This window comes from Tinamus guttatus, unplaced genomic scaffold, assembly GCF_059628265.1.
Source record: "Tinamus guttatus ecotype Peru unplaced genomic scaffold, ASM5962826v1 Tinamus_guttatus_pri_ptg000227l, whole genome shotgun sequence".
Taxonomy (NCBI): Eukaryota; Metazoa; Chordata; class Aves; order Tinamiformes; family Tinamidae; genus Tinamus; species Tinamus guttatus.
Window position 1 is genome coordinate 1,564,221 of NW_028288761.1, and position 27,241 is coordinate 1,591,461.

At 44.0% G+C, this 27,241-nt stretch overlaps 1 protein-coding gene across 1 annotated transcript in view; it reads left to right on the forward strand.

Annotated features, from left to right (window-relative positions):
• LPP (LIM domain containing preferred translocation partner in lipoma) overlaps nucleotides 1–27,241 on the forward strand; it is a 295,572-nt gene that overhangs the window by 98,696 nt on the left and 169,635 nt on the right. The gene's annotated exons all lie outside the window — the stretch shown is intronic.

Consider the following 27,241-nt stretch of genomic DNA (forward strand, 5'->3'; position numbering starts at 1 on the left):
AACTGCCTTTGCAGATTAATGACCTTTCTTCTGCAGGTGTTTTTCTTGGTCTTTCTGGGTCAGAGCTAGGTGGAAAGCTTTTTCCTCTTCTTTCCTCCTTGCCCCCTTAAAATCAGCTGTGTTCAAGAAAATTGCAAAACAAACTTCTGATTTTCAGTTTCAGATGTTCTGCTTTCTTCTATCTCCACTTTTTCTTATTTTGCACTGAGAACAGTAAGATTAAAAAAAAAAGAAAAGAAAAAAGATAAATTATCTTTTTCATGCTTTTTTCAGCTCTGTCTTTTCAAGGCTTACTCATTTTCAGGAAAACTGCAGGACAATGAAAAGAGAAAGAAAAACAAAGTAGCTTATTAAAGCTCTCACTTGAGCAATTTCCTAAAGTTAAGGACATTTTGTAAGAAATTTGGAAAATCCAGACTAGTATTTCATTTTTTTCTCCTCTGCCACTCTAACTTCAGAGAATTCAGAACAAAAAAAGAAAATGTGTTGGAGGGGAAAAAGCTCAGTTGTATGCACCTGTTCTGTTGCCTTCAGTAACAAGACATTAGCAAGCAAGAAGAAAAGACATTTGGAGTTAAAAATAAAAATAATCTAGTTGTGAAGTGCAATAAAAATGTCATTTTCAAAATGAAACTGGAAATATTATTTTTAAAAAAAATTGTAATAACTGAAGATGACTTCTTACCTGGGAAAACATTTGTTGATCAAAGTGTTGATCAGCTGCTGTTTTTTGTCAGAAATGTCAGGGTTCCCTAATTGTGCATGTTCTGATGATTGTCGATTTGATTATATGTGACTCAGGAACATTATCATCATCTTTGTTTCTTGGCATTTGGGGAAGGAGGAATGCTGTAAGAGCAGAGCAACACCCAAGCATTGCAGGCTGCGACGGGAGAGACAAAGCCACACAAATATTTCTTATGGAGCATTGAGGTTAAGATAACTCGTGGGAGGTATTTGCTGTTTTTTTCAGTGTCAGTCCCTGGCCTTGTCTGATTTTGGGCTTTCGGAGATCACACTGTCATTTGACAAGCCTTGAAGAGCTAAGTGATAGCAAAGATCTAGTCAGGGACTGGCTTAGTGGTTTGACAGGGGTAACTCCAGCTTAAGTTAATCCATTTTGGAAAGGTGACACGCTACTAGCTGGTGTCAGCAGCCAGCCCGAAGCCGCTAGCCCCATCGTATATAAACCTAAGGACATTAGACTGCTGGGATCTGGCACGAGGAGGGACAGCAAGAGAATACTTAGCCCAACAGGCCTCATTCACTTTTTATGGCTCTATCGTCTCCTCCAGGCTCCCTAATTGCTTCTTCAATGACCTCAGTTGTTTTTGCAGCAATGATTCAGCCTGGGAGGCAGCTCTGTGCCCCGCTGGTTGCCTCCATAAAGCAGCACCGCTCGTTGCTTCGCCTCAATTTGTTTTCCCTTTGCCGGGGTCTTTCCCATCTGGCTCGCCACGAGCCGGGAGGAAGAGGAGCTGCAACTGCCCCTTGGTCTCTGATAGATTTTCAGCCTCCCGCCTGTGTGCGGTTCCTGCGGAGGAAGCGGAGGCTGGAGCGTAACGCGCTGCATGAGGTTGTCCCAATCAAGAGGAGCGAGAGCAGAGGCAGCACGAGGGAAGGGCAGTCCCACGGCTGCAGCGCCATGTGGAGCGTCCACACATCCGTGGCCTGCCCACACATCATGGCCTGGCATGTCGTTACCGCCTAATCTGTGTCACCGAACCAATTTCCCACTCCAAAGAGGTGGCAGGGGCAGGATCAGGGAATGTCTCCTGGAGAGCAGGAAATGCAGTTCCTGGTAGGTTCTGGAGTGTTGTTTTTAACACTGGGGACGTGCAGACTCTGGCCTCGTGTTTCTTCAGTGTTATTTTCTAGGCATGTTGCTTGCTCAGAGTGAGTCCTTTCAGTGATCGCATTAGTGCTTCTTTTGCTTGGATACATTGAAAAGGCTGGAGAAGGGCAGCCAAGGGACAGGTCTGTGAGTTGGGCTGCTGTCTGTGCAGTGAGGAAAGGGCAGTGCCCCTCCTGCAAGGCCTCTGCAGCTGACCCTGGTGCTTCTTTGCTGGCACTGCCTTGGTTTCTCCTAGTGCTGTCCTGTACTCTCCCACCTTGAATTGTACTTTTTCCTGACACCTGCCTGAACGTCACTTCACAGGCACGAAAAAATAAGTCAGGAGACACTGATTAGGAGATACTCAACAGAATTTAAAACAAGCTAGGAATGGTTAAATGACTAGAAAAAAAAAAAAAAGAAATAGAAGCAGATACGGGTTTAAAGACCAGCAGCATTTTAATGTGGCTGGAAGCAGTCAAGACGTGCATGTTTTAGACTAGGTAAGTGAGCAATTTTCTCAGAGTTACCAGCCCCCTTTCCTTGCTGTTTGTTACAGCGACTTGCTGCAACTTGTTTTAAACTAGGTTTGTCAACCCATCAAAGCAGAGACTGTCTCTTGCTGTCACATGGATCTGTTTGGGGCCCTCTGGGTATGACAATAACAGTAATAAAAACACGTTTCTGATTAATGCGCTGCATAAGTCTCTGCTGCATAACGAGCTGGAGAGGCGGGCACAGCTGTGTTTTTATAGGTCCTACAAACTTTGGACCAGACCTGCATGTGCTAAAACTGTGGCCTGGACTTGGTTTTCCATAGGATTTAGTGCTAGTGTTCCCTGTTGTGACGTTTTAGAGGGAATTAATGTCACTCACCTGAAATGCTCCCTCTCGCGTGCCCGGGGAGGGCTGGGGTGTCTGGTGGGAACGTGCCCCTTCCTGAGAAGCGAGTGTCTCTGCTGGTGCTTGGAGCCACCCGGCCGCGGAGGCTGCTCATCCCGTGGCGCGGGAGCCGTGCTGGCATCGCGTGTGCTGGGGCTCAGCTGCTCCAAGCTCTGTCCATATGCTGCCTTCCTGGCAGTCTTGCTGCTGCAGGTTGCCATCCTCTCTCTGATTCTTCCTCCCGAACTCGGGAGACAGGGAGGTGTTTTCCTTTTCCTTCGTCTCCCTTTCAGCAATCTGCATCTCTCCCTGTGCTCTCTATACGTGGGATGAGTCGCTGCTGGAGTCTGTTTTCAGTGAGCTCAGCCCAAGGGCGCAAACATTTCTGCTCAGCGTGGGCCTGATCCTGGGAGTTGTGAGCGCCGAAATCTCCAAGGTGTGCAGATGCCCAACGTCCTACACATCTCTATTTACCTCACAGAGGGAGAACAGCTGTTTAAGCTAAAAGAAGATCTTATATTTTATAAGAAAAGCAAGTGTGTGTGGGGAGGAAGTCAAAATTAGATTTCCAGACATTCAAGCAGTGAGACTTTAAAAGGTCCTCCTGAGATGAGCATTGGGATGGAGAATGTAGATGGTCCTTGGATGAAGCTGAATGTGTCTGTGGATGGGAGATGATGAGTCCTGAGGTGGGTGAGGCCTCCTCAAATCCTGTGTCCAACCAGGTTTTGTGTTTGGTGCTAAGTGCCCCCTTCCTCCGTTGTTCACGGACACTGTCAAGCAACATGCACTGGGCTCTGTCCTCATGGACTGAAAAATCTCCAAACAAAATACTGCCTTCTTTCAAGAAGACAGTATTAATTTTGTGTTTGGTGCAACTCCTGCTGTTTTTTACAGTCCAGTTTTCTCTAGAAACATGTGGCAAGTCCCTGTGTGTGAGTGTGGTTGTGTATGTGCTGTTGCTGGTAGGGATGAGAGATTGCTGGGCTTTAAGCAAGCTGCAGCAGCCGAGAGTTTCCCAAAGAAGGGAGTGAAGAATATATATATATATATATATATATATATATATATATATTTTTTTTTTACCAGAGTTGTCAATTCAGGTGGGCTTTTTCCACTGAATACTGACATAAGGGTTTGCTGTGAGGATAGAAGGGCAGGATGGACTGCCTTCCTATGTCTCCTTAACAGGTATTGCCTATCCTCATTTCCCTGCTGTTTACTTGTCTTCTGCTTTCCAACTTTTATGCTGAAAGTGGTATTTCAGTGTGCTCAACAGAGCTGGGTGCTTGGGGAAATGCTGCCACATGGTTGTTCCCTTCTAAGCTGAGCTCAGGAAGGATTTATAGCTTGCAGATGAAGCAAATTCCCTTTTCTCCTTCTTTTAGTTCCAGAAATGGGGCCTCAGCCTCCAGGGCAGGTTAAGGAGAGGGATTTGGCTCTGAGCAAGGTTGGTATGTGCTGAAGCCCCAGCTTTCTGAGCTGTGGTGGGCCTGGCTCCTCAGTGCTCGTAGCTCGTGCCGCGGCTGTGCAGCCTCCTCACAGGAGGCTCATAGCGCGCCCTAGGTTCCCTGTGGGGATGGTGGTGACTCCAGCCCAGGCCACGTGCTTACGTGCGCTGTGGCATTGGGGAATTAGGTGACCAGCACTCCCTGGGGGATGCTGGGACAGTACCAGGGCTTACGAAGTCAAAATCAGAGGCTTCAGAAACATGTGAACTCTATCATCAGGCTCAGGTGCTCAGAAAAGCATGAGTCAGGGCTCTTCAGGTCATAAGATGGCTTGAACACAGCAAGAATGTCAGGCTTTGTGGCATGATTTGCCTTTGGTCAGGATCCTTTTGGTTTCAATTTTTTTTTTTTTAATAACCACAAAAGTTCTTTCCCTTCCCCTCCGAGCAAAACCCTACAGACATGGAGCAGTGCAAATCCAGGAGAAATACCATGCTAAACTGAGCACAGCCTGGGAGCTCTGGGATGTTGCTCACTGAGCCCTTTGAGGCTCTGGGTTTGGGCTTTCCATTGCAGCATTTACGAGCACTGCGTCAGCTTGCTGGGGGTCCAGTAGAGCCAAAGGTCCCACATGCGGTCACTGAAAGAGGAGTCAAGGAGCTTTGGTGGCATGGAAGGGAATGATTTAATCCTAGACATCTGGGGAGTGTAGGATCATTGCTAGACACCTGGTCTCCTGTTCCTCACAAAGGTGGCCAGCTCTGGTTTTGGGCCTTCTTGAGAAGGCAGTTGCCAGAGAATAGAGTGGGAAGACTCAAGAAGGAAAACAAACAAACAAACAAAAACAACTGATGATGATAACCCCATGAGGCAAAGGGAATGAGAACACAAATGTGGCTGGGGAAGAGCAATCAATGACATTAAAGCCTGCAGCTTTGTTTGGAGGACAATGCTCTGAAGTAGGAGTGTCCCAAGGATAAGAGATATTGCTGTAGCACATACATCTTTGGGGGAAAATTAACACATGTGGGTGAAGGCCCCTATCTCTGAACTTGTTGTTGAAGGAGGCAAGTTCCTCATATTCTTGGAGGATGTTTCATTCACTGAAACTGGTGAGTCACGTTTCCCAAATCAAGAGATAGCAGAGTGTGCACCCTGGCCAGAAAGGGTTGTGCAGACGAAGCGTGTCCCAGGACTACAGTATAGTTTGTGGGATCTCAAAGTATTGGGGCCTACTTTTCTTCCCTTTTTTTTTCAGAGGCTCTGAGCATGTGCTTTACAGAATTATCCACTTCAGTTTGCACTGCTGGGTCCTTCTAAATGCAGTAGTTACCAGTGCTGATGTCTTTTTCTAGTAATCACCACCTTTGGTGGATACCTGCTAAAGCAGGAACAGTTAATGTGGTTTTAATAAACTCACTGAAGGGATGAGAATCAAAGCAAGTTCGTTGCTTCTCCCTTCTTTCTCTGGGCTTCTTGCAGGTATGGTGGATGACAGAAGGCTCCCCTACAGGTCTTTCAGAATTTTTTGTTGTTTATTGGTGTTTATTTGTTTATTGTTTTTTTTTATATATCATCTCCTTCCATTTGATTTGACTGAAGAACAGGGCTGCGAGTCATGAGAGAAACCTGGGTGTGAGAGCTGGCTCCAGGGTGAGGTTCTGTAGCAGACGTGTGTGTCTGAACCCTGGTACAAGTTTGCCTGGCCTTGACCCTCTCTCCCCCTCCACTTCATGTGCGTGGAGACTCTTTAGCAGCAGCTAATGTATTCCTTTGTGTCTGATAGCTCCTGCTTCTATCAGGCTGATTTTTATTTCTTTTACCCAGATATACCTACTGGATCTTGTTTACAACAGCTGCTATCAGTAGTTCTCTCTTTTTTGAGAGTTTGGTATGGATTTATTGGAATAGGCACTTAGTACTTCAGCTATGCTGTTCCCTACCCTGCGGTGTTGATAGTTCATAGAAGCTAAAGAGGTCTAGGATCTGTTCTGTACTTGGATGAGAGCCCTTAAAGAATAAATCTTGTCTGCATTGGGAGATTCTGCAGGTTTTTTGTTATCCTGCTTGTATGTCGGTACCACAGCACAGTACAGAGTAATCCTTGCTACTGAAAGTGCTATCTTGTTAAAGCTTTCTGTGAGTTTTCATGGTGTTTTGTTCCTCGTAGTTGTTAGGATGGGGCTCCTGAGCAGAGTGCCGTGTGTCAGCTGGGCTCCAGCAATGCTTTGTCCATGTGCTTAGTCCCAAGATAGGATGAGGTAATGGGATTTAGTTCAACTTTCTTGCATTGCAGTAGAAGCAAAGACTCCTTATTTTACATGTGTTGCGAGTTATGTACATGGACAATTATTGCAGTGCTGATGATGCATGAGAATATGTTGTCACTCTGTTTTGGTGGTAAATTGACTCCTAGAAGTTCCAGAAAGTTTCTAGTGGAACCTGGTGGTCTTTGCTTCTTGTCTTGCTCCTCAACTGCGCCCCTGGATAATTAACTCATTGATGTTCCTGAGAGGACAGTGTCCCAGTGATGGGACAAAAAATAGACCGAGAAATGCTCTAACCCTTTTCTTGCTCCCATCATGCCCTCAGGATTGAGTTTGCAAAGATGAAATGTGTTGTGGGGACTAAGGGGGGACCACTACTACTGTTAGTTGTTCTGACTGTGCTAAGTACAGCACCCACATTGATGCTTATTTTTCAAAGAAAGCTTTTTTTGAAATAAATACTATATATTTTAAAATCCCATCTTAATCCTTGCTCTTGTTCTTCCATGTGGTTCTTGCACTGAACAAAATGGAGCAAATGAAACAGTACTTTATTCTTTAGTGTCAGAAATGCATCATCGATGGATTCTTACAAAATACAGCCAGTGCAAATGAACTTGAAGCTCCAGGCCGGTCTGTGGTGGTTTTGTTACCTTCCATACAAAAGCATTTAAAGCAAAAACAGAGTCCCTCCAGAATAAGGCATAAAGGCAGGGGTTCCTCATTAAGGGTAGCTCGGGACCAGTTCTGAGCAGCGTTTTGGAAATCTCCATTGATTCCTCTCTAATGGCATCCCCTTCCCTGTTGATAAAGACCCAAGTGAAACCAGTTGGAGATTCATGGTGGTTCTCATTTGTGTAATAGTGAGTTTAAATTGCCCTAAGCAAGTTGAGCTGTTTGTAAGAAGCATGAGACTAGTTGGTGCCTTTGTGCCCCCAGAGTAGCCCCTCTGCTCTGTAGCTCATGCTGGTTGAACCTGCTCGGATTCAGCTGTTGCCCTTCTTGGTGACAAGACACTGGCATCTCGTTCTGCTGTTCCCCTGGCTTTTTGCCTCTGTTTGTATCTTGCCACTTTCCTTGCACGGGAAGTAAAAGCTCACCAGATGGAGATGCAGAGAGCTTTGCCCTGTTTTCCACCGCAAAGTGACTAGTGTCATGACTTGTGATTCTCACAAGTGTAAATAGTCTGGCTCCAAGCACTCCTATTGGCTTGACTGCAGTCATCCTGGAATGAGCTATTACTTAGGTAGAATAGATTATTTTTTTATTTTTTTTATTTTTTTGCTGTGGTCAAATACATGCGTTTACGCTCTTGGTTTTACTCTCAGGATGAACTGTTCTTTTCTGAAATATCACATGTGATAATGGGCCAGTGGGAAAAAAATGCAATGTAAAACAGGTGCATAAAAACTGTTATTGAACCAATGTGTTTATTTGTAGTTCACAAAATGTCATGCCACCAGATTTTATTAACAAGTTTTACCTGGTTTGTTAGAATTACAAATATTAAGCTTTCAGAGGCTTTGGAACGTTCACCAGTAATTTGGAAGCTTCTTGAAGTATTGCCTAGTCTTCTTTTTCATTCTGATGAGTGAGATTGTGCTTCTTTGTAGTATTTGGTATCATAAAGCAAACGTTACACTCTTCAGCAGGTAGATTTTTATTTTTTTCTATCTATTTTTTTCATATTTGCTTTTCCTCCTTTCTGTCTGTTCTTCCAAGATACTATATTTAATTTTTCCAGTTCATTATTTCAAACATTGAATAGTGATTCATCTTTGCAGTGGCCTGCTCTGTGAACCACAATAGTTTGGGTAGAATAAAGAAAAAGGGCAAAAAAGGGAAGGAGAAAAAGGAGACAGATCTAACATACACTAGAATGGAGAGAAGCCATCTTTTTATAACTCAAATTGCAAACATCTGTCATCGTCTCTATCAAATCTACTTTTAAAAAGATAATTTTTTTTTCTCTACATAGTTATAAAAGGCTGTAGTTCCCAATCAAAGCAGGAGAGCGATGTTAATGCTGAAATAGCTTGAATTCAAACAGGCAACACTTGTCCCTTTTATTTTAATCTAAAATTTTAACATCCTCCAGATGCTAGCCGGTTAAGTAATAACAATTGTTATATGACAGTTAACAGTCAAGTAACATTTATTTTTTTGCCCTTGTTCACACAGTGCAGCTCTTTCATACCCTGAAAACTGTTATAATGAAGGATTATACATATATTTTTTTTCTTCTTCTCTGCCTAAAGCTTTTTTGCTTTGCCAGACAGTGCTGCTAAGTCAGAACAAGCAATAAATGTCTATTGGGTTATATTACAGGTTGGTCTAATAAAAGGTTAGAAGAATGAATGAGCAACTCTTCAAGCCACAGAAGCTGTACTTGTGGCCAAAGAGCAGGCATTTCTGGCAGCGAGCACTGCACAATTACAATTTGCTGTAAATTTATGAGGCCTGAAATGCTCTTGTTTTAAGTAAAGCACATGGAAATGGGCGAGGTGCAAGAGCTGAGGGGTGGGTGATGGAGCTCGGTCCTGTGGCCCCGACTCATGTGCGCAGATCCCTTGGCCAGAACGGCTGGGATGAACAGCAACCTGGGCTGCATCCCCACAGATGGACATGGCCATCTGCAGATTCCCTTCCTCTCTTTGTCTTCAGCTGGTGTGCGTGGTGGGAGGTTGTGGATGAGGTGCAAGGTGCTCTAGGACGGTGCCAGGTGGCCTGGGCTGGCGCTGGATTTTCCCTGCCGCTCTCGGAAGCGGTGACGTGCCAGGCTGGAGCTGCACAGCCCCAGCCTCCTGCCCCTTGTCTTTGATCCAAGGGCCCCCATCTCTCCCCAGCTGTGTGGGGCGCAGTGAGGATGACGAGGGCACTGTCACGGCTCCACAGAGGAGAGCACTGCCTGGGAGCTGGGACACACCAAAAGGCTCAGGGATGTTTTTCAGCTCTAATTCCTGCGGTAGGAATGACTAAGGGAAGGTTTTGGTTTAGTCTAGACGTGGCCAAACCTACTAAAAAAGCTTTTCATAAAGGACATGTTGGTAGGATGGCAGAAGAGTCACTGCTGTGAGAACTGGAGAATTTGTCAAGCTCTGAATTCATGGGGAAATGCTGTGGAAATAAGGAATAGTTATAATAGGAGGGAACTGTATAACTAGGCCACCCTGTTACGAGATCCCTCCTGAAAGGTTTGTCAGTCGACTTTTCTGGACGTTCGGCAGCAACGTTGTACGTTTGTATTACTGAAGTCTGATCCAAACCCATGTTCTGCTAGGGGCTGACCATGGTTCCCTAACAAACATTATCTTTCCAAAAGTAGCTTTGATGTAGTCCGTGATAGATATTTGTAATTTGACTTATAAAAAGTTACTTCTTAAGCAGGGATAGGGGCTCTGAGGTAACTGACTCTGTGATCCAGAGCAAGTGATAGTGGACCCATTCTTCTGTAATGTCATCAACAAAATCAGTTTTTGTTGGCTCTTTGCCCTCCGTGCCCTTCAGCATTAACTCCCAAGCTGAACTTCAAGTTTCCTGTCTCATGCCGCTCTGCCCTGTCACGTAGGACCCTTCTGCAAGGGACGATGTGCCAGACTCCAGCCATGTAAGCACACGCTGCAAGCACTTCGGGAGTCCTGGTGGCTTCTATGGGACCACATGCACTTAGCTAGAAATGAGCTCAAGGGTGATTTTTTTTGTGTCCAGAGCAGTACAGCTCTGCTCTTCGTGAGACCAGGTCACCTCCCAGCCCCTGAAGTGTCAATGTCAATATTACAATGTGGCATTGAATTGTCCGAGGGAATGTGTTAGTCCAAGGTGTGTTGTGGGTGTTTTTGCAGGAGAGCGAACAGGGATGATAATAGTTCCCGAGCCACTTCCCAGGTAGGGTAAGAAAAGGAGTCTTTCTCAATAAGAACCCATTAATGCTCCTCTGGCTGCCAGGCAGGGAAGCACAGGAGGTAAAAGTCCATTTTCTTCCCTTCCCAGTCCTGTGATTTAACATGTTTGAACGCGCGCTTCAGAGGCCAGCAAAGTAACAGCCCCCAGTTGTGCCAGCAGCCTCTGCAAAGGCCACGGCGAGCGAAGGGGCTGCGGAGTGTTAATACAGTCCATCATTCTGTAACAAGGCCCGTGCTCGTGTAGGAGCCGTGTCAGGCTGTTGTCTGCACGATGTCTGTGCTGATCACAGTAATCGGGTCATAAGAGAGAGAGAAGTAATAGTGCGTCTCTTAGCAACCAGCCCCGGGAGAAAGAGAAAATTACTCAAACAGACTATCCAGCCAGGGAAGTCGAAAGATGAAATTTTCTGAAAGTCTGTTGGAAAGTGCTCAGGGACATCATTCTTTTATGTGTGGGATCCTTACAGGCTGAATGCTATGGTACTGGATGGGGTTTTTATTTTTTTTTAAATTTTTGGGGGCCATCTCCCTGGTAGACTTTTATTTTTAATTGGCTTTGCAAAAAAAAAAAAAAAAAAAAAAAAAAAAGTTGGGGAAAAAAAGACTCAGGGCCGTCAGTGCACTGCGTTCCACTCTGCTCTCAACCTATTTGTGTGAAACACGTAGGGCAATGCCACAACTCTGAGACCTCCTTTGCCTCTGGATGGTTTTGTCAGTATTGGCCCTGACCTTGGAGGTGAAGGTGGCAGAGATACTCTGGCAGTCCTAATAATACAAATACCTAAGATTTTATTTGGTATGCAGGATGGGGGTGGTCTTGGAGTGCTTGTATCTTGTGCTTAAAAGGATTTCTTTTACTTTTTTTGTGAAAAGTTGCATTTCTGTGCTCAGCGGGACCCCATCTTTTGCAATAGGGTATGTCAGGAACTTGGGAAAAGGGCCAGTGTCTGGGATAGTCTGTCCCGTATGCAGATGCATCCATCCATCCATGTTTAACAGAAGAGAACAGGCCCTGAGGTGACGGAGCCTTCTCCAGGTGTGAATTTGCACCTTTAATACTATGAGGAGTTAAAAAGCCTATGTTTAGCCCTTGGTGCTGAGATGTAGAAAACTTGCTCCATATATGGAGGGGAACAGATGCCTTTAGGTGACTCATCCAGCTACTAATCTATGCCCTTACTTTGCTTTTGTCTAGTCTGCAGTCCCTAGGTATGATGCCTCTGTATGGAGGTATAAGAGTTCATTTCTGCAGGGATAGCCTGAGTGCCCACAGTTTTACGTGGTTTAGTGAAAAATTGTAACTGTTCCCCCCGCATAAGGATCCTGGATGATGAGGCACGGAGTTTGTGCTGACCTCTGCCTTGCCATGTATGCGCTGCTGTTAGTACCTGGGTTTGCACAAGTATGCCCACGAGCTCCAGTTCAACCTATGGATAACATTACACACATCCTCCAGGAGAGGGTTGCTAAAGTTTTCTCAGACAAGGCTGGCTTCAGCATCTTATCCTAGAAATAATCAGTAAAAGACCAAGGAGAAAAAAAAAAAAAAAAAAAAAACAATCTTGCAGCTGTACTGAATTAATAGCTTAGGAGCACCATCTACTACTGTCAGGGAAGCCTTAGATAGGGAACAATATTAATTGTAACTGCTCCCAAGCAAATCATAGAGGCTGCTGCTTTGCTGTCTTGTCATGAAGAAGAAAGATTTTCTTCCTTAAAAGTTCAGTAATTGAAGAGTTTCCTTTGCTATTTTTGTGAGTGCCAGTAAGTGATGTTTCCTGGAAATTTTCCCCCAACACTATAAATACCACCCTGGGGCTTACAAGGGTGACTCAGTTTGGGAAGTTGAACACCAGGCACTTCCTCAATACTGCCAAGCAGCCCCCCAGGCAGAGTGCAGAACTTCTGCAAAATGATTAATTCTATTGGTTTTTAAAACTGCAGCACAATTAAGCTCCTTCTCGAAAGCTGAACTTCTCTTGCTCAATCCTACCTTCCTGTCCCTGTCATGTCAGAGAGATTAATGCATGGGAGTGGAGGAGACAAATCTGAATCACACTTTGGCCCTGAAAAGTCAGTCGTAAATGGCATTTTGAGGTTCCATAGTTTCATCTCAGTAACGGACATATCAAGTAGCCCCCACTGACATTCCTAATTGCTGCTCTTTGCTGTCCTGGCCAAAGATCATCCTGCAGATCTTGGTTTTGTTGTTGGGTCCTTGCCTCCTCCTGATCATGCTTTCCAACCTTTTTTCCTCTACAATTGGAACGTGAGTCCTTTGTAATTCATCGTGTTATACTCAAGGAAAAAGAGGGCTTTGCTGATTGAACCAATTCTGCAAGTATGGAAGAAAACTTGCAGTGGGAGCTTATTTCTGATGTAGCTGCCTTAAAATAAGGATAAGTGAATGTGTAAAGACAAGAGGCAACTTATCAAGGAAGTGTGCGCTAGGTGAAGTCAGAGCTGAACTGCATCTCCTCCCGCTTCAATGTGGATGTGAGACCACGTGGTCATGGGGGGTGGATTCTTCCAGCAGAAAGGGCAGTTGGGTTTGTAATGTGAGAATCCGTGACTGACTTCTCTTGGTGTGCGGTAGGCACTCAGTCTGGGCGTGCAAGAACAAGGCACCTGCCCTCAACAGGGCCAAAGGAGCTGGTGGTGGGAGAAGGGTTTCAGACTGGTGGATCTCCAGCTGCCCGTTCTCTAGGTTTCACTGAATTGTTCACCTCCCTCATTAGGGACAAGAGTCTTTTAGGTAGTTGCAGGAATTACTGTTTTGGCTATGCTGAAAAACTCTGATATTTGTCTGTTCAGTGAATCATTCTTGTTGGCCAGACAGAAAATACTTTAAATGTAGCGACTACTCCAAGGAAGAGTTATGCATGGTCAGAGCTGAGCTCTTTTGCCCTACAGTCACTGTTGGACTTTAGAAAAATAATTGCTGCAACCACCATGTTTCCACGTTGAATGTATGGTGCATTCCCAAGATATTAGTGAGCCAAGCTAATGGAGGAATTATTTGTCTTGTTATGCTTCTCACGCTGGAAGACCTTCATCCTCCTGTTTCTTGTGTGGTAACGCACGTGTTCGTATGTAGTGCAGCCTGTTTCTATGTGTCCAAAAGTGCTTTTGATAGTTATCCCTTTTGCCCCCTTGGGAATGTGTTGTATATCTGCAGTAGGGAAACAAATAAAAGAGAAATAAGGTAGTAGTGAGGGATGAGCTTTTATTTGTCATGTTGACTTTTATTTTCTCAAGAGATAATATGCTTCTCTAATATCTCGTGTAAGTTGACCATCCAACTCGGCATGATCTCTGGAGCTGAAATAGTCCATTTTAGGAATCTGTAGTCTTAAGTCAGGCACTCGTGTTTGAGGGACACTGCCAAGTATTGAAATGCTCAAGTGCTATGAGTTCCACCTGTGCAAGTGGAGGCGGAGGTAAGACAAGGTTGGAAAATCAGTGTCTAAATGTCAGGACCAAAAAGTCACAGTTCATCTCTTGAAAGTACAATTGTTGTCACAAATGTGGGTCTGCAAGCAGGGAATTACGAGGCTCCGTATTTATTTGATCTCTTAGTACCTGACCAAATATGCTTAGTTTACAAGTCCAAAGATCATTTTTCTAACAGACCACTCCAGCAAATGTGGTTCTGATCTTAAGAATCAAACCCTGCTTCTTTATTTTTCTCCTTTTTCTTTTTTTGTGATCCAAGAGTGGTGATGAAGATTCTGGGAATTTGGTCGGTGACTGGGATGGAATTGAAATCAGAGCTTTCTCTTGTAGCAATTTTGGCTCAGTCATGCACACAGAAATGAAAGCTCTTTATAAGAGGAGCCGGAAAACTCATGAGGCATCAGAAGAAGCAGAAAGATGCATCTTATTTATATAAGCATTTAATTGCAAAATCTTTTGGCTACTTAGGAACATGATTAGTCAAGTCTATTGGAAGGCAAAGAATGTCTATTTGTGGGGCCCGGGGAAGGTTTGATAATCTCAGATTACTTACCTTTCGTGTTTTTTTTTTTTTTTTTCTCTCCTCTCTTTCTTTATTTCAAGTAGTAAACGATTAAAACGGGTGTGTGTTTTGAAGAGGAGTTTTCCAAAGAGAACTGGGTGGTTTTATGCTTCTTTTTCTTTTAACTCTTTTATGTGGAATAATCAGAGTTTGCAATTGGGCCAAAAACACCAGAGGTTTTGCTGCTGACCTCAGAATTTTAGCATGGCATCTAAGCACCAAGTTCTGTTTTTGTCTTGTCCTTCATTCAGTGCTAGTGCAGGTCGTGTTTTGCCCTGAGACTTCTGCAGCCCCACTGCCATGAAGTTAGGCCAGCAGTGGCTGCTGAGAGTGGATTTGCACAAATGCAGCTGTCCGGAACTTGCCAATAACCTTGTTATTTACACACCAGATTCTTCTTGTCTGGTATGGCCCAGAAGTACCAAAATAAAAACAAATAAACAAAAAAGCAATAAAACAGCATATTCTGAAAGGAGAAAGCATTTTTAGTTTTTGCCAGTAGCTCCAGTTCTTGTTGGGAGGAATCTGCACCAGGATACAGATGTGTTTACTCTGCAGATGCCAATCTTATCATATATAAGTGCTCTTTTTATATTTGTTGGAAAATAAGGGTTTTCTGTCTTTGATTAAATATATTCCTGTTAGGATTTGGAAGCTGTGTTCCCAGCAGGCTTATTCATGTACTGCACTTCAACTGTGGGCTTATCTTAACTGGCGGGGGAAAAGTTTGTTCCTCAGTTAGCCGGCATGTGGAAACTAATGACAGGTGAAATCCCCTTTAAAGCAGAGTGTTCGTAGCTCTCATGTGAGTTCGCATCTCCATTTCCTTTGGATCATTTTAATAGGCAAAAATTACAAATTACAATTTTGTCTCCTACTAGACAGTGTGTGGGAGCTTCTTGAGTTGAGAGAGCACCTTTAGCCCTAATGAGATCCTTAAGGAGCTTCCCGGGTCTCCTGACCAGTAATGTAATGATTGCAGTGCAGATGTGCTATGGGAGTTGTGTCTGTCAGCTGGCTGTGGTCTGTGCTGGGGACTTAGGATGTTGCTTTGAACATCATGGTGAAACCTGAGCTGTTTCTCATCAGTTTGACATGTTCCTCATTGACATCAGTACCTGGTAGGCCAGGTACTGCTTTTCAGACTCATTGACACGTTGCCTGTAGCACATAGCATGTTCTCAATCTCCCCGTGAAGTTCTAAGTAAACACCCCTGGGTGGAATCAACAGATCATCTTTGTGGCATTTCTTGTCATCTAAACTGTAATTCATTAAAAATTTAATGATTCTTTTGCTCTGGAGGGGAAAAAAGGAAGCTGGCGCCTTCCTTTCAAGTTTCTGCCTTCTGTATTGTTTGGTGATTTTTGTTTTGTTTTTTCAGAGTTTTGATTTTATTTTTTAGGAAATCAAGTTGATAAACTGAAAGAAAAACATCTTTTAACAAAAGCTTGAGTGCTTCTGAGAACATTTAAAACAAGGATGACTAGAAATGACCTTTCCATCCTGGAGCGAACTTTGAGTGTATTCTCCCTTTGGCATTTCTAATGATAGACTTTCCATCTGGTCTTTGCTTAAAAGCTAAGATGCAACTTTTTTTTTTCACATTAAAACTGTGCATACTCTAAAATTAATCTCCTTGATTGTTCCACTGCGGGAGAGGAGTACAGAAAGGCTGGGAATATTTGTTTATTTTTAGTAATTCCATTCAGTCTTTCTAACAGAAGATCCCTTCGGGCCCAAATCATATAGTTTCTGGTTTAGAGGGGAACCTTGGGTTTCTCTGTTCCATTTTAAGGAAGCTACACCTGTTCGAGAACATTTAAAGAAATTGAAGAGCTGTCAGTGGCGCTATCAGAGGGTGCGATCCGGGTCAGCGTGAGGGGTTTGTGGTCATGTTAACTACTCCTGGTATTACTGTCATTCTCAGTATTGCAGATTCCCAAGGCGCAGTTTGCCATCCTGATTCCCCCAGAGCTGAATGTGCAAGAGTGAAATCCTGGTAAATGAAAGCTTTGGGGAAGACTTGGGGGTCTTGTGGGATGTACCGTCTGTGGCCATTCAGCCTCTTGAGCAAAAGCTTTGGGGCAAGCACTTAAACTGATGTATTGCTTAGCAAAACATTTTGATGTGTGTCTAATTTGATACACGCTTTCTGAATCCTGATGGGACTTAACATTTAAGCATGTTCTCGAGCCTAAGCATGTTACTGAGTCTGTGCTACATGCAATTGTGTGCATATGTGTGAATGAATTTTTTCTCTGGATCAGTATGGAAACTTCAGAGCCACTTTTCTTTTTCCCTTATGATACCAGCCATTACTGAATGTGGTCTCATGCTCTCTTGCTTTCTCTTCCTTTTTTGTCTTCGCCCTTCTATTTGACAAAGGCCTCTATCAACTGTAGCTGTGGTGGGAGCAGCAGAAGGTAAGTCCTGTAGCAATTCGTGTTCCTGTGAGAAACCTGCACATGCCTTCTGGATGTGAGAGCTCTGTAGAAAAACAGAGGTTGTTTGGGGCTCTTGGCAGATAGATACTCTGCTAAGGGAACTGGCCTTTTTGTTGCAGGTTCTTCTGTTGACCCAAAGCCATTAAAACAATGGGAGGGAGAAAGGATGTTACAAATAATGGAAGAGAACAATTCTGGCACATATAGCTTCCTCTTCAGAAAGCTGCTTTTCCCCCGAGGCAATATATCTTGCATCTTATGGGAAGGAAATCTTACAGTATAAAAGGAAGTCTGAACTGCTTAGCAATGAGTTTAAAAGCCTAGAAGTTGGATTCCTTTTATGAAGTGATAATATGGGTCCTGTTCCAGTATTTTAGGGAAGCTTTTTTAAGATGCATCTCCAAAAATAGGCGAACTATGGGAGTAGTTTCTTTAAAATAATATTTGTATGTGGCTTATGTTAATATTCCTGCAGCCTTAGGGGATTTGTGCGCAGCGAAACTGAGGTAGTTAAAGAACAAAAGCAACAGAGCCAATATCTTTAGTCAGCGCGGCTCACCAGGACTGAACTAAGGGAGGATGGCTTTAGGTTTCTGGGGATGACACTGACGTAGGTTAAAGCGGTCTCAGGGCTGTCCTCGCTTGCGTGCGCCTCCGCCGGCTCCTCAGGGGCTGCTCTGCCTCCAAGAATAGCTGGCACGTTGCAGTGCTCCAATTAGGCCCGTCCTCCTTGCAGCATCTCCTGTGCTGGGGCCTGTGAGGGAGGAGGGCAGCGCGCCTGCGTGCTGGGGTTGTTCACAGGACCTGCTGCTGTGAATATACAACCCTGGTTCTCACCAAAAAGTGAGGTCCACCCATGCTCTGCCAGACCTTTAGCCCCTCTACAGTGCTCTTGCCTATCCCATCCCAGGGGGAGTGAGGGGAAGAGAGAAATTGGGGCCGGTTTTCTCTGAGTGTAAATGGTGAAGTGGGCCAGATAGTTGCAGTGGGCATATCCAAGCAGCTGTATTTTATGCAAAACCTAGCTAGTTAAACAACAACAACAAGCCAAAAAAAAAAAAAAAAAAAAAAAGAGGCTCTACCAATACAACTGACTTTGCATCAACCGGAATCTTTCCTACGCTGCAGAGTAGATAATTGAAGGGGAATTTTTTATAAAGGCTAAATTGTGTATGGGCATGAAAAATTCAGCAGGGAATTTAAGCCATTTCCAAACCACATGAAACATTAAACATTTCAGTCAAGAATAGCTTGAAGATGGCGTGCATCATCCCAAGCTTTAAACAGTCATTGGATTTTTCTCTTGCAAATGTTAAATATATAGTACAGGAGAGGCAAAGTAGGTTTTATTTTCTTTCTCGCAGTGGGTAGAGAGCCTCTTGAAAAGATTTTGCTTGCTCACCTGGCACACATGTTTGTTTACCCATCCTTGTTGGACAATTTTAGTTGCAGAATTTTTGAGAACCAAGGGAATAAAGATCAATGCTCTAATCACAATATGCTATTCTGTGCTTGTGGTTGTATACAGCCTAGGGCTCTAGTTTGAGTGGCTCTTAAACTAGCCATTTAAATCTATTGGAATTAAAGGTTTTAATCAAGTAAGATGTTAATCACCATGGCACAATTTGATATCTGTGGCCTGCTAAGGATAGAGACCAAATCTCACAGTCTCTTTGAAGCAGAGAATCCTGCTCTCACGTGGTCTTCAGCAGATATGTGATACTGGGTTTTATAGCTAGGTTGTCAGTGTGCTTTTCAAGGCTTTTTTTCTATATAAAGATAAACATTGGCTAATTGCAGATCGTTCTCAGGTGTGTTCTTGATTTCTTTGTGTTTCCTGGACAGCTCAGATACCCAAGCATCCCATGTTTTGTCTTTAAATAAGGTCCTTTTCCTCTTGGGTGTCTTTCATTAAGGAAATGTGGCTGTGATTGTTTAAATCCTTTGCTTTTGGAAGAACTACAAGAAACCATAAAACAGTCACCTTGGATGACTGGATGCAGCAAGTCATGCATTGCAGTATTGCGGTGATACTGGTGATAAGTGAAACCTGGTGATGTGGCTTTGCAGACCCATGGTTGTCTCTTCTGTTCTAGACGGTAGGGCCACCCCTCCATCAAGTTCATCTTGTAGCAAGGCTTGTTCTCCCAGAAAGCTTTACACCCTTAAATATCCCCATGTGCGCTCTCAGGAAGATACACAACGTACTTCCTCACCCTTTTGCTGTGAAAAGCCATGTTGTGTGGCACCAACACACACATCTTGGTTTGAGGCAAAAGAATAGTGATAGTGCTTGGCTGCAGGGCCACCCCATGGGTCATGGGGAAGAGCTTGTCCAAGTGCTGTGGAGAGTGATTCAAGTCTGCTACAGAGAGCAGCAGCGTTTGGAGGAGCTGGGCTTTTCTCCTTGCCGTGTTTCATGAAGAAAGTAAAGACACTGGCTCCCAGATTTTCAGAGTCTGAGGAGACTGGGCTAGTGCAAACAACTCTGAATTCCATAGGCTTTGTGATTCCTGAGAGTCGCATGACATTAGGAAATGACTACAGTTTCCAATCAAAGCACCTGCTTGGGCTCTGTCCATCTCTTGGTGCTCATTAGTGAAGTAAAGCTGGAAAATGTTCCTCTTCCTGCGGCATCTTCTGTGTAATGGAGGAAAAGGTCTAATCCTGCATCTTGCTGATAGAGGGTCTTCTGTTTGAATGTAAGATGGGCTGTCCACTCATTCCCAGTCATGCTAAGTGCTCTTGTCTCCGTGGTCCCTGCTGTAGGCAGGGATTGTGGCCTTGTGGTAGCACGGAGAGCTGCCAGCCCTACAGCAAGTAACCGGGCTGTGCATTGCTCCCTGCAGGCATCAGGCCCAAGAACAGGATAGAGGTTTTGGTCCTGTGGAAGATATATCCTCTTTTCTTGTTCCCTGAGCACAAATTCAAGCCATGTGTACATTTGTAATTGTTTTTTACGAGTTTATTAATTTTGGGTGGAGATTGAGAATGAGAACAGTGTATTTATACTTCACTGCAGCATGGTTGAGGGAAGAAAAGTCAGAAGAAATGAAAATCGAGAAACATTTCTTACCTAACCTCATCTAATTTATTGCTTTAATCTGTCCAGCTAGGAGCTCTGAGGTTTAAAAAAAAAAAAAAAAAAAAAAAAAAACACACAAAGCTAAGAGTGACGATTTTGGAAATCTAGCCTTGAAGCTCTAGAAATATGTTACTAGACTTTGCTATCTTTTTTTTTTTTTTTTTTTTTTTTTTTTCTTCCACAGCCTTTTTTTCAAAATAAAATGTCTGGCTTTTCAAACAAAACCACAATCTTTGCAGAAGATTTTCATTTCCTTCCACGTTTTTCCTTTTAACCGTATCCACAAATATTTCAGTAATTCATTTTCTCCAGGCTTGGTTAAAGATAAAAGTTTTATAATTCAATCTGAAAATGATCTTGCCCAGTTTCTCCACAACAACTGATTTCCCCAGCTTTTGGTGCCATGTTTTGCAATGGCACCCCCTCAGTTACTGCAGGAGTATCCTAGTACTTTTTCTCAGGAATGGAAGCCCTGTACACTGAGCTGCGGTGCTAATAGAGCTACTTACTTGATTGACCCCTTTCTTGAATGGGAAGGAGCTTAAGACACATGTTTGATCTACTGTAGGAAATGCAAGATGAAAGCCCTGTTTTCCCTGAAAACCAGTGTGGGTGCCACAGTGCTACCGTTTATATTCAAGTTTTGTCCTCAGAACAGACAGTGTGCCTGGGTTACTTTAGGAAGTGAATTTTATTTTACTGAGTGTGCCAGTGTCAAGAATATGAATGCGGTTCCCATCTGGGTGAAGTTCTTTTTATGCCTCTCCAATTCACTTCTACCTCTCTGCTTTTTTACAGCTTTCAGAAGTGCCCATCAGGCCCGAGTCCTTTATACCATCCTTTTTCTTTAGTAAGCAGGTCCTCCCTCACATGATTTAAGATGCTTCTGATGGGAAGTGACACAAAAATGTGCAACACCACTTTCTGCTTTCGTTTTTCCTAGCACAGTTCTCTGAGCTCTGACTGGCAAAGGGATGGAGAGGTGCTTGGCAGGGGATTTTGTAGTGTATAGAGAACATAAATGCAGTTACTTCGTGAAAAAGTCAGTTTAGCATGTTGTTTCCTAACTATGTGCCTGTGAACAACTGGCAGGCCAGGAAATAAGTGTAAGAAAGGTTCGGCTACTTTGTTGAATTGTGTGAAAAGGAAATTCAAAGAGAATTCTTGCTTAAAATCTGGTGGTAACTCTTCCAACAACGTCACTGTCCTCCTTAAGATTTGACACATGCTTTAATTTACTGATCAGGAGCTCTTAGTAATGGACAAATGAGCTTAACACTATAATCTAATGAGCAAGTAAGTAACCTGTTTGGATTTTGTTCCACGTCAGGCCCGTTGCTGCAGTTGTGAGGCTTCCTGAGGGGATGGAACCTCCAGGACTGTTTGTGCTTAGCTGTGTTGACTTTGCAGCAGATGATGGTTGAAGTCTCCCATGAGAACCAGGGCCTGTGATCGTGAGGCTACTTCCAGCTGTCTGTAGAAGCTTCATGGACTTCCTCTTCCTTATCAGGTGGCCTATAGTAAACACCCACAACAGTGTCTGCCGTGTTGGCCTGCCCTTTAATCCTTAGCCCTAAGCTCTCCACTCACTCTTCATCCACCCCTAGGCCAAGCCAAATACCTCCCAGTCACCCTCCTGTGGCGAGCAGCTCTGCCACCTCATCTTCCTGGCCTGTTTTTCCTAAAAAGCACGTAGCCATCCATGGCAGCACTCCAGGAATGCAAATTATCCCCTGGTAGCGCTCTCACTGCGATGAGATCATGGCCCTGTGATCTCCACAGACCTCCCTTTTCCCTCCATGTATTCCCCAGGGTGTGTGCTTTGGTGTACAGGCATTTCAGGGAGGGCCCCGAGCCCATGGGTTTCCCAGGAGGTTTCCCTCCAAAACCCTGTTGCCAACAGCAGTGGCACAGCAAGCTGTTAACCTGCAATATCCATCTCCTCCTTGCATCCTTCCCCCCTCACTGTCAGGATTGAGAAGAAAGCAACCTGGGCTCCTAGGCCCTGGAGCAATGTCTCTAGAGCTCTGAAATCCTGTCTGATGGTCTCCAGTTTCCCTTTCGGTGTCATTAGTGCCCACCTAGAAGAGCAGCAGTGGGTTGTAGCCTGCAGCCTGGACAAGCCTTGGCAGTCTCTCTAAGACAAAACTGTGAATAATTAGAAGAATGAATAAGTAGAAGAATCAAAATGCAGACTTCTTTATAGATGCCTTTTTACTAATGTCATATATCATAAGTGTATATTCTGTACAATGTTTGGGTAACGTGCATGGGAGAAGAAATCTTTTGATTATGTAGGTCTTGTCTGCCTCTCTCATTCGCTTTGACCCCTAGGGCCGTGGAAAGGATGGTGCAGGTAGGTGTCTGCAGGCACCAGCTGATTAAAAGTGCAGCCTTAGCAAATAAGGCACTGCTTTTGTGTCAGGGCTGTTGATAAGAGACATCCAGCGTGGCTGAGATTTTGCATAATTTGAGGAGCTCAGCTTTGGTTTGTAGCCATATGCTAATTACTGCCTTTGAGGGTGTCCTGAGAGGGAGGTCAGCGAGTTTGAGCGTGAACCAAAGGTGGATGGGATTTTCCTCCTTGGCGGCCACAGACTGAATGAAAGATCTGTATACTGGAGATTAAAAATAGCACCTGCTTGTGTTAAATACAATTACTTAAGAAAAGCTGAATCATCTGAAGTGAGCCTCACCAGGAGTGCCATCTCTTTGGCTTTCTGTGGCCATGCCAAGCTGAAAATGTTTAGGCTAGGGGTCCAGTTCCAGTTGCACTGAAGGACTTGGTTTTGTCTATGCCATGATAAAAGCACAGGTGCCTCCTGCACATCAGTCCTCAGGTATGTCTGGAGTTGAGCACGCTCTCAGAGCACCTGGGAGCAGTACGGGAGGGTGGCTTTGCAGCCTGAAAGGTGACCAAGGTGGCTCCTGAGCGGCTGTCTCGGCTCTGACACGTATGACAGGAGAGCCTTGGATCAACCTGTTGGCGCCCTTCCACGCAGCTCCTTCCTCCCCATCAGAGCCTCCTCTGCTACCTCTGAAAGCTTTTGTAGCTTATTCTGGCTCTGGCACACTGGAATAAATCCAGAGCGATTCCAGTGGAGCTATTTTGGATTTGCATTTGTAGTAGGAATTGCACCGAGAGGTTTTAAGTTAATCCCACGGTCATTCTTCCTCTGTATATTTAAACACAGAAGTTAATTAACATTTGAAAGTTTCACAGGCTGCTGCTTTCATTATCTCAGTGAGCTGCAGCAAAGGCGTCAGGCTGGTGTTGTGCAGATGGGAGCAATCCCAGGGAATTGTTCCTGACTGATCCCAGTTGGAATACTTGGATGATGCAGGTAATGGCTGAGATGAGGAAATATAAGCTGCCTTGGTACATGTTGCCTATTGACTTTCTGTGTAGTAAACAAAATTACCAGATGATTGTTGGCGGGTGTTTTTTATTTGAAGCACATATTTTAAGCAGGACTGCGATTCATAGCCCCGAACTGTAGGGGACTAATGTTCCTGTTCTCCAGCTGGGAGAAACTAATTCAACATCTTGTGTTGTAAACACTCACTCATTTTAACTGATTACACCTTCAATGTTCCTCAAATCACTAAAATTACTAATTGCTATTCCTTACACATCAGAGAGTGAATCCTGAATAATTAACCCCAAATAAAATTAGATGAATTGGCCCTTTTAATTAGAATCCCTGCTGCTGTTTGTTCTGAGCTTCCTTTTCTTACTGTTAAGAGACTTTTAGAATGATTAAAACTGTTTAAGACTTAAACAGTCAGTGACCTTTTAATACAATATAAATCCATAAAAGCAATATTTCAGCTAGCAGGTGGTGAAGTAAATTTTTAGTGCAACTACCTGACAGATTCAGTATTCTTTTTTTAAATGCTGAGAATGAAATTAGCCTGTAGTGTTTTTTCTTGTTTTTGTTGTTTTTTTTTCTTCCTCCTGCTTATTAATACAGTAGCTGATTAGCAAAAGCAGTTCAAATGGTAGGATTAGTGGTTGGTGAGAGAGTGGCAATTTAGACGGTGCTTTTGGTTGGTGGAACTGTCTTATTACAGGAGTCACAGGCCAGATTGGTGTACTTAGGTAGACTGTGTAGTTGTATGTAATCATTTGATAGCTTCATATGCACATATGTGGTGTCCATCTAACTCTCATGACCTGTTTTTGTGTATTTTTCTTGTCCAGGTTTGTGGTACATCCAAATGGATATAGGAAAGTATTCATTTTGGAGACTTAAAGGTTTGGAGGGTTCAGAACAGGATGCATGTTCACACCTGGTAGTCACCAGGTCACATCTAGTGTCAATTTTCTGTAAGAATTTTTCAGTGTCACTTTTTTGATATAACTGTAATATTCTGCAGGGAATTGCATTTGCCATTGTAGAATATAGTTATATATGAATGGAGAGGAGTTTGCAGGGACCTCAGTCAAAAGACTTTTAGCCTGATGCCGGATGAGTTAGGGTCTGTCTTAATCATTTCTCCATGAATAACCCCCAAATTGCAAATTTTGGCCTGCTGCAGTAGAAATTAACTATTTGATCAGGCAATGGAAGGTGACTGTATTGACTGAGTGTTTTCCAAAATGCAGACCCTTTGGATTAGGACTGAAGCACACTGAGAGGGTTTTGTTTCTTTTTATTCTGAGTTAGAGGAGAACTTTGTTCTTCAGGTGATTCAGACTCATTCTGAACCAGTCAGAAATTACCCGGTTGATGATGATAAAGAGTTACTTTTGAAGGGGAAAAATGAGAAACATCTGGGCATGTAATCTTCAGATGTCAGCCAAAGATCTGGGAACACCAGTGTGAATCCTGTTTTGTTGGTTGATAGATTTTGTTAAGTTATTGTTTCAAAGAAAAATATGATGTTTTGCTTTTTTGTTTCTGAGGGTTTTCCCCCACATGGTCTCCTCTTACTAAACAAGAGGGACCTTCTCCATGTCTAGAAGTTTCAAAGCTGCAAATCTTTTTCATGTCTAAACAACAGTGTCAGTCAAAGGGGGAGGCAATTATTGTGTTGCAATTTGCTTGTTGACTTGCAGATGTATCTCCCCCAAAACAAAGGCTGGAACCATAGGGACATCATCCTGCAAAAACACTTAAGTGCACTGAAGAATTCGAGGGTTGGACTCTAAGCCAGAAATGTGTTTGGTGCATGAGGCTGAAAGTTTTATCTAAGCTTGTCCTTATACCCATAAGACATCAGGCATCCAATGATAAAAATCAGAGTTTCTGTTCAGTTTAATAAGCTTGTGCTCACGTAGGGTCTGTTAAGGCTCTGAGCAATTCTTTATTTATACATTTGAAAAGTTCAACGATGAAATGCTTAAATTGCTTTGAGAAGTAAGGGAGGAAATTTTGAGGGGGAAGTTATAAACCTTGCAAATGCACTTGCATGGCACAGATTTGAATGAAGCCAGGGGACGTGTTGCGGCCCTGGGGGACGTTTTCCAGCAGAGCCATGGTTGACTGACGTAATTTTTCTTTTCTAATGACTCGATTGTGTAATACTGGGAGAAGGAATTAACAGCGCCCTCGGCATGGGCCCTCCGTGTTGCCCCCGGCTGGTGCTGAGGGCGCAGGAAGGGCGCTCTGTGCGCTCCGCCGCGTTGCCAGCCGCAGGGAGCGGAGCACGGAGCTGTGGTTCCAGCGCACCTCACGCCGTCGTACGCGGAATAACGGGGCTTGTGCGTTCCTTGCATGGCGTAGCACATTCGTAGGTTGGCTCATGGTCTTAACAGCTGTAAGAAGAAAAGAGAAGCTGGCGCAGCGCTGAGTGTTGATTTTGCTCCTCTGAGCTCATGATAATCTGTGGAGGTTTCTCACTGATGAAGCTGAAGACAGGCTGGGGCCGGGGTTGAGGAAGAGGTGGTGTCTGGGCCGCCGCTGGGGAGGAGGTTGCCTTCAGATGATTATTTCACCTACCTTGAAGTATAAGTCACCTTCTGGAGATGCCTTCACGTTGTCATGTGGAGGGAACATAGAGCAATCGCACTCGTGACTGAAGTACCTTCAAGTGTTCAGTCTGGTGCTGGATGAATTTTGACCCAAAAGCCGAGCTTGGTGCTGATTAACAGTAATTAATGCTAATAAACCTTTCCCTGTCTTGTCCTTTATTCCTGGAGGACCAGCAGGACTGAGGAAGACTAGAGGAGGTGTAAGCACTTGGGGTGAGATGTGTTTCCTATCTGCCCATGGCTAAGGGGAGAACAGGAACATCAGAGTCTGAGTTCTCCTGGAGCTACCAGGGTACCCGTGCAAACCAGGAGATGATCCCTTCCCTCAGATGTCCCATAGCTGAGCTGGTTTCTCCTGGATGAGGTCAGGAGCAGATAGTGCAACTTGTCTGGTGCAAGGTCATGGACTTCCCTCCTTCCTACTGCAGTTTGTCCAACTCCAAGCAAATGAAATCTGCCTGGCTTGGAAGGCTTCTGGGTTGAGGGAGTGATTCTGAGGTGCATTTGAATAGTCTCTAGTACCATAGTAGTTAGCCTCACTTAGTTTCAATATTTTTCCTTCTGTACTGCCCCATCTGTATCCCTGTTTCTTCCCTGAGTCATCTAAAAATGTAAGTTGTTTAGGACACAGACCCTGTGGTCTTTGCACACTTCATTCCTGCTGCCCAAGGGAGATTTATAGCAGTGTCAGTAATAACTGTACAGTAACTACTTTCCCTTCTGCATTTCTGCATTAAGAAAATTTTCTCCAGGGAATTCAATTCAAACAGAATTAGGTCCTATATATGTGTGTGGAAAAGGAAGGAAAATGCATTGGCAGGATAAATAACTAAAGCTGGGAAGGAGGAAAGTCCCGTCTGCTCACAGGGGACCAGAAAAAAAAGCCAAACATCTGCAAGGTCCATCCAGTTCATCAGGCATCTGGCTTTGCCTTCCCAGTCTAAAACCTTTCCTGTTGCTCTTCTGGGGAGCAAGGCTTTAAGGGCCATAGTGGATTGAGTCAGCAGAGCTGTGCCAAGAGGTGGTGAAGTCAGGTGGTGAAGTGGTCTAAAGGAAGGACCTCTATGAAAGGGTGATTCTCCTTGTTTGTCTTTCTTTCTAGCCAACCTTGTTCTTATTTTGGGAGGAATAGGTCTTCCAAAACTGCAAAACGGTGTTTCTTTTGTGATTGTTACAATAATTGTCTTCATCTTTTATCTCTTGAATAATTTTTACTTGAAATTGAAATCATTCTTGAATAATTTCTTCTCTACCTAAATGTTACTTTGGTGTTTTTGAAGTACTGTAGTAAAGGAGCACGTCTGACTATTGTGCAGCGCTCTGCAGGGAGATGAGTCTCCGGCATTGGAGCTGGGACTCACTGGACAAACTGCATGTGGA